This window comes from Hordeum vulgare, chromosome 4H, assembly GCF_904849725.1.
Source record: "Hordeum vulgare subsp. vulgare chromosome 4H, MorexV3_pseudomolecules_assembly, whole genome shotgun sequence".
In the NCBI taxonomy this organism is placed as follows: domain Eukaryota; kingdom Viridiplantae; phylum Streptophyta; class Magnoliopsida; order Poales; family Poaceae; genus Hordeum; species Hordeum vulgare.
Window position 1 is genome coordinate 215,663,950 of NC_058521.1, and position 12,684 is coordinate 215,676,633.

A 12,684-nucleotide genomic window follows, 5' to 3' on the forward strand; every position below is an offset into this window, starting at 1 on the left:
TCCGAGTGTGCACTTAACGTCACACTCGGGGACTTATCTGCGATCCAGAATCGCCTAAGTATGAAATTTATCCGAGTGTGCACTTAACGTCACACTCGGGGACTTAGCTGCGATCCAGAATCGCGTAAGTATGAACTTTCTCCGAGTGTGCACTTGACGTCACACTCGGGGACTTAGCTGCGATCCAGAATCGCCTAAGTATGAAATTTCTCCGAGTGTGCACTTAACATCACACTCGGGGACTTAGCTGCGATCCAGAATCGCCTAAGTATGAAATTTCTCCGAGTGTGCACTTAACGTCACACTCGGGGAGTTAGCTGCGATCCAGAATCGCCTAAGTATGTACTTTCTCCGAGTGTGCACTTAACGTCACACTCGGGGACTTAGCTGCGATCCAGAATCTCCTAAGTATGAACTTTTTCCGAGTGTGCACTTAACGTCACACTCGGCGACTTAGCTGCGATCCAGAATCGCCTAAGTATGAACTTTCTCCGAGTGTGCACTTAACGTCACACTCGGGGACTTAGCTGCGATCCAGAATCGCCTAAGTATGACATTTATCCGAGTGTGCACTTAACGTCACACTCGGGGACTTAGCTGCGATCCAGAATCGCCTAAGTATGAAATTTATCCGAGTGTGCACTTAACGTCACACTCGGGGACTTAGCTGCGATCTAGAATCGCCTAAGTATGAAATTTATCCGAGTGTGCACTTAACGTCACACTCGGGGACTTAGCTGCGATCCAGAATCGCCTAAGTATGAAATTTATCTGAGTGTGCACTTAACGTCACACTCGGGGACTTAGCTGCGATCCAGAATCGCCTAAGTATGGAATTTATCCGAGTGTGCACTTAACGTCACACTCGGGGACTTAGCTGCGATCCAGAATCGCCTAAGTATGAACTTTCTCCGAGTGTGCACTTAACGTCACACTCGGGGACTTAGCTGCGATCCAGAATCGCCTAAGTATGAAATTTATCCGAGTGTGCACTTAACGTCACACTCGGGGACTTAGCTGCGATCCAGAATCGCGTAAGTATGAACTTTCTCCGAGTGTGCACTTAACGTCACACTCGGCGACTTAGCTGCGATCCAGAATCGCCTAAGTATGAAATTTCTCCGAGTGTGCACTTAACATCACACTCGGGGACTTAGCTGCGATCCAGAATCGCCTAAGTATGAAATTTCTCCGAGTGTGCACTTAACGTCACATTCGGCGACTTAGCTGCGATCCAGAATCGCCTAAGTATGAACTTTCTCCGAGTGTGCAATTAACGTCACAGTCGGGGACTTAGCTGCGATCCAGAATCGCCTAAGTATGAACTTTTTCCGAGTGTGCACTTAACGTCACACTCGGGGACTTAGCTGCGATCCAGAATCGCCTAAGTATGAACTTTCTCCGAGTGTGCACTTAACGTCACACTCGGGGACTTAGCTGCGATCCAGAATCGCCTAAGTATGAAATTTATCCGAGTGTGCACTTAACGTCACACTCGGGGACTTAGCTGCGATCCAGAATCGCCTAAGTATGAAATTTATTCGAGTGTGCACATAACGTCACACTCGGGGACTTAGCTGCGATCCAGAATCGCCTAAGTATGAAATTTATCCGAGTGTGCACTTAACGTCACACTCGGGGACTTAGCTGCGATCCAGAATCGCCTAAGTATGAAATTTCTCCGAGTGTGCACTTAACATCACACTCGGGGACTTAGCTGCGATCCAGAATCGCCTAAGTATGAAATTTCTCCGAGTGTGCACTTAACGTCACACTCGGGGACTTAGCTGCGATCCAGAATCGCCTAAGTATGTACTTTCTCCGAGTGTGCACTTAACGTCACACTCGGGGACTTAGCTGCGATCCAGAATCTCCTAAGTATGAACTTTTTCCGAGTGTGCACTTAACGTCACACTCGGGGACTTAGCTGCGATCCAGAATCGCCTAAGTATGAACTTTCTCCGAGTGTGCACTTAACGTCACACTCGGGGACTTAGCTGCTATCCAGAATCGCCTAAGTATGAAATTTATCCGAGTGTGCACTTAACGTCACACTCGGGGACTTAGCTGCGATCCAGAATCGCCTAAGTATGAACTTTCTCCAAGTGTGCACTTAACGTCACACTCGGGGACTTAGCTGCGATCCAGAATCGCCTAAGTATGAACTTTCTCCGAGTGTGCACTTAACGTCACACTCGGGGACTTAGCTGCGATCCAGAATCGCCAAATATGAAATTTATCCGAGTGTGCACTTAACGTCACACTCGGGGACTTAGCTGCGATCCAGAATCGCGTAAGTATGAACTTTCTCCGAGTGTGCACTTAACGTCACACTCGGCGACTTAGCTGCGATCCAGAATCGCCTAAGTATGAAATTTCTCCGAGTGTGCACTTAACATCACACTCGGGGACTTAGCTGCGATCCAGTATCGCCTAAGTATGAAATTTATCCGAGTGTGCACTTAACGTCACACTCGCGGACTTAGCTACGATCCAGAATCGCCTAAGTATGAAATTTATCCGAGTGTGCACTTAACGTCACACTCGGGGACTTAGCTGCGATCCAGAATCGCCTAAGTATGAAATTTATCCGAGTGTGCACTTAACGTCACACTCGGGGACTTAGCTGCGATCCAGAATCGCCTAAGTATGAAATTTATCTGAGTGTGCACTTAACGTCACACTCGGGGACTTAGCTGCGATCCAGAATCGCCTAAGTATGAAATTTCTCCGAGTGTGCACTTAACATCACACTCGGGGACTTAGCTGCGATCCAGAATCGCCTAAGTATGAAATTTCTCCGAGTGTGCACTTAACGTCACACTCGGAGACTTAGCTGCGATCCAGAATCGCCTAAGTATGAACTTTCTCCGAGTGTGCACTTAACGTCACACTCGGGGACTTAGCTGCGATCCATAATCGCCTAAGTATGAAATTTCTCCAAGTGTGCACTTAACGTCACACTCGGGGACTTAGCTGCAATCCAGAATCGCCTAAGTATGAACTTTCTCCGAGTGTGCACTTAAGGTCACACTCGGAGACTTAGGTGCGATCCAGAATCGCCTATGTATGAACTTTCTCCGAGTGTGCACCTAAAGTCACACTCGGAGACTTAGCTGCGATCCAAAATCGCCTAAGTATGGACTTTTTCTGAGTGTGCACTTAACGTCACACTCGGGGACTTAGCTGTGATCCAGAATCGCCTAAGTATGAAATTTCTCCGAGTGTGCACTTAACGTCACACTCGGGACTTAGCTGCGATCCAGAATCGCCTAAGTACGAAATTTCTCCGAGTGTGCACTTAACGTCACACTCGGGGACTTAGCTTCGATCCAGAATCGCCTAAGTATGAACTTTCTCCGAGTGTGCACTTAATGTCACACTCGGGGACTTAGCTGCGATCCAGAATCGCCTAAGTATGAACTTTCTCCGAGTGTGCACTTAACGTCACACTCGGGGACATAGCTGCGATCCAGAATCGCCTAAGTATGAAATTTCTCCGAGTGTGCACTTAACGTCACACTCGGGGACTTAGCTGCGATCCAGAATCGCCTAAGTATGAACTTTCTCCGAGTGTGCACTTAACGTCACACTCGGTGACATAGCTGCGATCCAGAATCGCCTAAGTATGAAATTTCTCCGAGTGTGCACTTCACGTCACACTCGGGGACTTAGCTGTGATCCAGAATCGCCTAAGTATGAACTTTCTCCGAGTGTGCACTTAACGTCACACTCGGAGACTTAGCTACGGTCCAGAATCGCCTAAGTATGAACTTTCTCCGAGTGTGCACTTAACGTCACACTCGGAGACTTAGCTGCGATCCAGAATCGCCTAAGTATGAACTTTTTCTGAGTGTGCACTTAACGTCACACTCGGGGACTTAGATGCGATGCAGAATCGCCTAAGCACCCACATGCCTTCGACTGTATCCTACAGGTACACTCGGGTAATCAACTAACAACTACATGAGTTGCAGACCCTCATTGAGGCTCATGTGGGTGTCAAAACAACTGACAACTACATGAGTTGGAGACCCTCATTGAGGCTCATGTGGAGGTCAAAACAACTGACATCCACATGAGTTGCAGACCCTCATTGAGGCTCATGTGGATGTCAAAACAACTCACAACTACATGAGTTGCAGACCCTCATTGAGGCCCAGGTGGAGGTCAAAACAAGTGACATCTACATGAGTTGCAGACCCTCATTGAGGCTCATGTGGATGCCAAAACAACTGACAACTACATGAGTTGCAGACCCTCATTGAAGCTCATGTGGATGTCAAAACAACTGACAACTACATGAGTTGCAGCCGCTCATTGAGGCTCATGTGGAGGTCAAAACAACTGACATCTACATGAGTTGCAGACCCTCATTGAGGCTCATATGGATGTCAAAACAACTGACAACTACATGAGTTGCAGACCCTCATTGAGGCTCATGTGGATGTCAAAACAACTGACATCTACATGAGTTGCAGACCCTCATTGAGGCTCATGTGGATGTCAAAACAACTGACAACTACATCAGTACCAACTCGCCCCGAGTGCGACCTGATAGTCGCACTCGACAACCTAGCGGCGATCCTACTGATCCACTCGGTGACAATACAGATCCAATCGGAAATTCCACGGACCCTCAATGAGGCTCATGCAGATGTCAAGACAACTGACATGTTCCGAATGTTTGCCTTTGGCTTCACCAAGAAACGCCAAACAAAAACTCGAGTCAAAATTGCAACAGAAGAGAAAAAGATTCGATTCAAAGTTCAACCAAAGATAGTGCCTCGGTGTGGATCAAGCTTACCCACACCGAAACAAGAATGTGAAGGCAAACAGCAGTGGCCAAAATTTCTTACAAATCAACACTCGGCATACCGAGGATCAAGTTTTCTTACGCGTCGTCTGGAGTAGAGCCAGGACTGGAGGGCTCCACGAAGGTGTCCAGGTCGATTCCGTCGGCGATGCGGGTGGCACTTTGAAGGAAGGTTTCCATGAAGTCTTCGAATCGAAGTTTGTTCGTGTTGGCGACCCTCAACGCTTTCATCTTCTCCTCGCGCACCTCCTTACAATGCACTCGGACCAAGGACAGAGAAACATCTGCACCACAGCGAGCCGCCGATTTCTTCCATGACTGCACTCGGTTGGGGACCTCCTCCAGTCGACTCATCAAGTTCTCCATCTCCTGTCGTGACTCATCTTCCGGCCAAAGCTCCTTGTCGATCCGGCCGATGACTTATCTCAGTCGACCGATGAAAGGACCAACTTTGCCCACGCGATTGTGTGCTACGAGCAAATCTCGATTGGCATCCTCGCCGAGTGGAACGTTCTCACGAATCGACCGCTCCACATCAGCTGCTTCAGCTTCAGCGTCAATGCAAAAATCTGCAACAACAGGACAAGCAAACAATTAACGCTGAGTGTGACGCACATACCACAACCACTCGGAAAAAGCAGGACTTACCAGCCAGACGCGTCATCATCTGCCGAGCCCAGTCACTGACGTATTTCTCCTGCGCTCTGCACCGTTTGTTCAGCACGTCCATTTGTCCCATCAGAGCAGTCCTTTGTTTCCCCGTCTTCTCAACTTCCTCAGTCAGCACTTTGTTCGCTTCATGAGCCTCCTCCAACGACTTCTCTCGTTCCGCCAGAACCTCCTTCATACCAGCCATTGCAAGCAGTGCCACATCCGCTCACCAGCAAACTGAATCTTCTCCGCCCTCAGAGTCTCATATGTTGTCCCCATTTCACAAGTTTTCTGCCAGCCAGCACCAAGAGACAATCAGACAATTCAACAATAAAACTCTAAGTTCTTCAGACCCCTGCCGACGCAAGCAGCCGACAGCAGTCTCGGGGACTACACCGAGTGGGTTCACTAAGAGTGACCCCACTGGCATGCAACTCAAGCAGGCCCGCCCTATTGAGATACATGTTACCACCCACGCCTACGAGGCTAATACTACCCGAGCTGAGTAAAATTACTCTCGGGGACTCTTACAGTAAGTGCACCCCGACTACCACAACTGTTTGAAGTCGACCATACTACTTCAAGATCTGACCAAGGCAAAAACAATATGTATAAACACAACTGCCGGTGCAAGCACTCGGCAGAAGTCTCGGGGACTACACCCACTGGGTTCACTTAGAGTGAACCCATTGCAAACATCATCTGATAACCGAGAACACCCAGTGGGTTACAAGAGAAAAGTAAATACTTACTAGCCCACTTACTCGGATATCTTCCCGCAGCTCCAAACTCCGCTGGTACAGGGATGCGATGGAGTCGTATGCTTTTTTGGCTTCTCCCGCCATCAGCTCCGCCTGCACCATGGCCCCCTTGGCCGCTCCCACTTGCTCCTCCGGGAGATGTTGGATGTTGAACTCGACATTCGACGAGCCAGGCATCCCAAGACCCGCTCCAATAGGTTCATCAGCCACCAGCGCAGTTTCAGTCGGCGGCATCACCTCAGTCGGCAGCACGTCTGCGGCGAGAGCAATGACTGGCGGAGCAGCCTCGAGAACAGGCTCCGCAGCTTGCTCAGGTCTCCCCTGGTCGCCCTCGTCCGCGCAAATCGCCCCTGATAGACCGAACGGCATGAGATCTCAGAAAAAGAAAGAGGCAAGACTTAAGATAGAATTCGCGACACGATAGTATAACACTCTCGGAGTCTCTACAACGCACCTGGCTGGGACGAGACGACGTTGTCCGCGTCCATAGGATCATCCTCCTGGCGCGCCGGAGAGGTGGCAACCCTGTCGAGTGAAATTCATTCGATCTTCAAACAGGAGTTCGACCGAATATCATAAGAAGTTGGAGGAACAGAACACTTACGTCGAGGTGATAGGAATGACGACCCTTATCCGCGGCAAAGCCTTCCGAGGTTTAGACCCACTCGGTTTGGTCACCTTGGAAGGCTGACCCACGGACTCGACAGCAGCGTCCCTGGCCCTCTTGGTGCTCCGAGCACTCGGAACCACGGGAGCAGCAGGCGGAGCACTCGAGGATGCCAGAGGGGTTGAGGGAACCGCAGGTTCATGTCGGGGCTTGGTCCGGTGCTCTGGCTGCGGAGGCGGCGAGTCCTGCTCTTCATCATCCTCCTCTTCTTCACCAGACTCCTCCGTCTCCCCACTGTCAGAGACATACTCGCCGCTCTCCACACTGCCCTCCTGGCTACCTTCTTCCTCTTCCTCGTCCAGGTCCCCGTTCGAGACAGGAGAAAACCAGTTGGTCCACTTCTACGTGAAATACAGTCGGCGACATCAAACGACAGGCAGAGGTTCAAGAAGACGATGAAACTAAAACAGATACGTGAACTCGACAAATGGTACTCACCAGGTTCGGAGGAGAATTGTCCGCGCTGAAAGCCCTCACTCGCCGAGACCCTGTGGGGTTCTCACAGGCGCCTGCGGTCTGGAGCACCCACGACGCCACCTTCTCCTCGGTCACGCTCAAGTCATTGGTCCGAGTGGAGTCTTCGGGCCCCATGTAGTGCCACATGGCGTGGTCGTGAGCCTGCAGTGGTTGTACGCGTCGACCAAGGAAAGTCTCCAACAAATCCATGCCGGTGACTCCCCTTCTGACAACGTCTACGAGTGCGTCGACCAGGGGCTGGATGTCGATCTTCTCTGCCTTCGTAAGCGCGAGCTGCTTAGGTGGAGCGGGACGATCTAAGATAAAAGGAGGCAACCCTGTCGAGGCATTCGGGCAGGCAACGTCTTGGCAGTAGAACCACGTCGACTGCGATTTCCTAACCGACTCACTCAGCTGAAGAGCAGGATAACTACTCCGACTTTTTCTCTGGAAACCTAAGCCTCCGCAGAGTTGGAGAAGATGCGTTTTATCATCCGACTGACTGAGTCATTTGATAGTTTGAGATCTAGCAGAGAATATATGTTTGAGCAACCCCCAGTGGGGAGGGCAGCCGATGAAGCACTCGCACATAACTATCAAAGCAAAGAGATGGCAATAGCATTCGGGGGAAAGTGGTGAAGCTGTGCCCCAAAGTGGTTCATAATGCCCTTGAAGAAAGGATGCGGGGGCAGAGAGAAACCTCGATAGACATGGCTGAGCAGCAGGACGCGCTCCCCCTCCCGGGGTGCCGGCTCGACCTCATTCTCCGTCGGCAGCCTCCAAGACTTGTGCACGATCATTACGTCCTCCACCAGCTGCAGCAGATCCCCCTTCGTCACCGTGGAGGGGAGGAAGTCGCCTTTGATCCACCCCGGCGGCAACGGCCGCTGCCGCCGCTGAGCAGGACCCGCCGCCTTCCCCTTCTTCTTCCTCGCCTCCATCTTGCTGGTCTGACCCTTGGTCATGGCGGATGTTGCGAATTCGCAGAGGAGAAGGAGGAGTGGAGAAGTTAGGTGCGCTGGAGGCGGCGAGGAGGACGAAGCAAAGGCAAGATTAGGTGCGCTGGAGACGGCGAGGAGGACGAAGCAAAGGCAAAAGATTCGGCGGGCGTAACGAAAAACCCTTGCCGCTGGGATTTAAGTAAGGTTCCGACTCGGTCGCTGGCAGGTGGCCCCGAAACCTTATCCCCCTACCGACCGTGGCGATATCAGTGGAGAAGTTGAAGGCGTGAGAATCGAGGCGTCACGCGCTACTCGAGCGCGCTGGCGTCCTCCCTGCTGAGCGCGCGGAAACCGAAATTTGAGGATCTCGGAAAATCCGCCGCTGTCAGTTGACTGGTCACGTCAAGAGATACCCTGGAAGCACTCGGTTTTCGACAGTTTGTTCCACAAAGATTTCCACTCGGATCGTTGGTCAGAGAAGATAAAATGGATCGAGGCAGACAATGCCAAAGTCGCATCCGTTCCAGTCGGATCCAGGCTTCAAGCATCGCTTCGTCGTTCCAACCCCAATCCATTCGGGGACTAATGATGGGGTTATAGTCCTACGGTAGGGTCATAGGCCTGCCCTGTAAGTCCTACCCAAGGACTACCCCTCATAAGGGACAAGGCCCTTAGTCAGTTCCGACTGAATTAAGGAGTCCCCATCGTCCAGTCAGCAACAGGTCTTCGACCATCCAGTCGGAGACTAGCATTCAGAGAACATCCAACTAACCGACTGGCTGCCACTCGGAACATCGTAACCCCTCCTGGAGGGAAAGGGTCGTACGTTTCCCTGTGCATTTATTAGCATTTAGGACGTACGTTACCGGTAACGTACGCATTCAATCGCCACTACTCCACCCCTATACCGGAACCGTTGTGGAGGGCAGCGCACTCTATATAAGCCACCCTCCCCCTCTAGTGCAGGGGTTAGAAAATCATTGTATTCCATATTCCACTCGACAACAAGCTCCCAGAGCACTGAGACGTAGGGCTATTACCTCCACCGTAGAGGGGCCTGAACTCATACAACCTCGCCGTAGCTGGGACTCTACCCGTCCTTTTCATACCCTACACATCTACTGTCAGGCTTATACCCACGACAATTGGGGTCTCGGTAGGACGGTGGTCACCCCTGAGCCCACCAGTGCGTAATGGTAGAGGGCTTTAGAACGTGAAGACTACCTTTCTTAGGGTCGGCTGCAGTCATGTCCCCTTTCAAAATGGTCGTTGTTGCAACCCTTCCCACCAAGGGTGTATTCGGGGGGATGAGGAGCAAGTCCAATGTAAAAGGGAGGAACGGCCTCCATAGCAAGAATCAATTGTCTCCGCTAGGATAATAACCCACATTTGTACTCGTCTTCCACCTCAAGCAATCCAGACATGCAAGAGTAGGGTTTTACACCGCAAGGTGCCCTGAACCTGGGTAAACTGTGCGTGTGTTCTTGTTTGTCTTCCATAGCTCGAGCCATTAGAGAGTCGTAGTGAAATTGAGAGGTGTAACAGGTTAGCAGAGCGAGAGCACTCCAGAGTTCGAACCTTTCTGGGTATGCGGAGCCCCTATTCCGACAGTCATGTGGCAAGTACTCAGGTCAAGTTGATATTCGTTCGATATTTTGATGATATGAATGTTGTGATTCCCTTAATGATGTTAAGTGAATGTTGACTACATAACACTTCACCATCATTGGGCCTAAGGTAATGCATTGTGGGGTAGTAATTAGATGGTGGGTTGCGAGAGTGACCTAAACTTAGACCCTAGTTTATGCGCTATTCAATAAGGGGCTGATTTTGATCCCTAGGTTTAATGTTATGGTTATAATTTATTCTTAATACTTTTCATAAAGTTGAGGATGCTTGCGGGAGGGTTAATCATAGGTGGGAAGCTTGTTCAAGTAAGAATAGAGCCCAAGCACTGGTCCACCCATATATCAAATTATCAAAGTACCGAACGAGAATTAACCCGACATGACGAAAGTGACTAGATAAAGGTCCCCTGTGCCCTCAAGAAAGCTTTGCCTATTATAAGAAATAGTTCCAACTTATCCTTTGCCAAAAAAGGATTCTGATACCTTGCTGCACCTATTTTTACTTTTGCTACTCTTTACTTGTTACAATTATCTTACTATCAAACAAGTTATTACCGCTATTTCAGTGCTTACAGAAATTACCTTGTTGAAAACTACTTGTCATTTCCTTCTGCTCCTCGTTGGGTTCGACACTCTTAATGATTGAAATGACTATAATTGATCCCCTATACTTGTGGGTCATCAAGACTCTTTTCTAGCACCGTAGTCGGGGAGCGAAGTGCCTTTGGTAAGCGGAATTTTGTAAGGGATAATTTATATTACATGCTGAAATTTACTATTACTTGTCACTATAGAAAGTAACCCTTTGAGGGGTTTGTTAGTAGTATCTTCACCTGGACCGGAAACACCAAGAGTTGTCCCTGAACCTGCTGAATCTAGTGAAAATATTTTTATGCAATTCATTCGGGTATGATAGAGAAACTGCTAGGTAATCCTTATGCAGGAGAGGAAACAAAACATCCCGATATGCACCTAATCTTTGTGGATGAAGTAGGTTTATCCAGAGATGAAGTCAAGAAGAAGATTTTCCCTTTCTCTTGGGGGGGGGCATTGACATGGTATAGGCTATATGATGATATAGGATCTTGGAACTGGAATTGATTCCAATTGGATTTCAAAAAAAATTCTATACTATGCATCTTGTTCATCGTGATCGCAATTTTATCTATAATTTTTGGCCTCGTGAAGCAGAAAGTATTGCTCTAGCTTGGGGGATGCTAAAGTCATTGTTATATTCATGCCCCAATAATGAGATCCCGATGGAAATTATTATTCAGAATTTTTATGCTCAGCTTTTTCGTAATGATCAAACCATGTTCTATACTTCTTGTCCTGGTTCTTTTATGAATAAAACTATTGAATTGGGGTGGAATCTTTTGGAAATAATTAAACGCGACTCCCAAGATTGGGAACTCGGTGAAGGTAAAGAGTCAGGTATAAAACTTAAGTTTGATTGTGTTAAATCTTTTATGAATACCTATGCTTTCAATTATTTTAGCATCTTCTAAGATAGTAGCCTCATTTTGTGAAACCTTTGTTGCTCATGTTGATCTCCCTAATGAGAAATGGTTTAAATATCATCCACCTATGAAACTATCATTTATAATGTTGGCCTAGTTTACTACTGGAATCAGAGAATTTGCCATGTGCGTGATCTTTTTCGTCTGCTCACAGATGGCAAAGAAACTCTTTGCTGTTAGGTGCTAATAAACAGACGACAAAGAATGCATTGATGATAAAGATACTATTTGCCATCAGTGCGGTCTTTGTTGTTCGCTCGCAGACGACAAAGATGCGCCATACAGACGAAAAATAAACAAGAAAGCTCCCACTCCATCATGGACAGCATGGTTGCCCTCCTCTTTGCCATCCGCCGCCCCTTTTTTGCCTTGTACTAGCACACGGCAAAGGGGATGGCCACGGCGCCCGGTCCCCTCCCACCCCATCTCCTCACCTCCTTCTCTCCCCCCACTCTCCACCATCTCCCCACCTCTCCGTATTTCCTGCTCCCCACGTCTCCGGTATACCACCACTACCGCTCCGCCACCTCCCCGCATCCCCCTCCCCGTGTCGCCGCATCTCTCGCCTTGCCGGTGCAGACACCTCGCCTTGCCGCCGCACTCTCCTTGCCTCGCCACCACACGTCCCTCGCCTTGTTGTCGTACTCCCTTCCCCTTTCCCTCGGCTATCGCGCTCCCGTCACCGTTCCCTCGGCTCACAGTGCTCCTCTCCACCTTAAAAAAAGGTCCAATCTTTGGGCCGGAAACGACGATGTATCGTCGGATCCGGGGTCAGCGGGGATGGATCCGGTGTCTGCGAGGCCGGACGCGTCGGACGAACCAGCACCCACACAAGATGGGGCGCGTCGGAGGTTGTTCATTTGCTTATCCCCTTTCCCGTGTCTGAGGTGAAACCTGCAGGTGTACACTCTTTAGTTAATTGTTTAACTAAATTTTAATTTAAACCTGCAGGTGTATACTCCCGTATTTTCTTTTAATGGAGTAGTTACTGTAATTTTCTCCTACAACTGACCAGATTAGGCGTAGGAGTAAATCATTACAAGAAAAATCCGAGTACGCCATTATAAGCAAAATCCTTACCAGAAAAATCTGTGTAAATCATTACAAGAAAAATCTGAGTACCCTACACCTGTAGGAGTAAATCATTTGCAGACCATTGTGATTACAAAATCTGAAAATATTCAGTGGATTAGGATTAGATTTTGGAGTAGAAATCTGAATTTTTAAACACTCTAATACTCCTT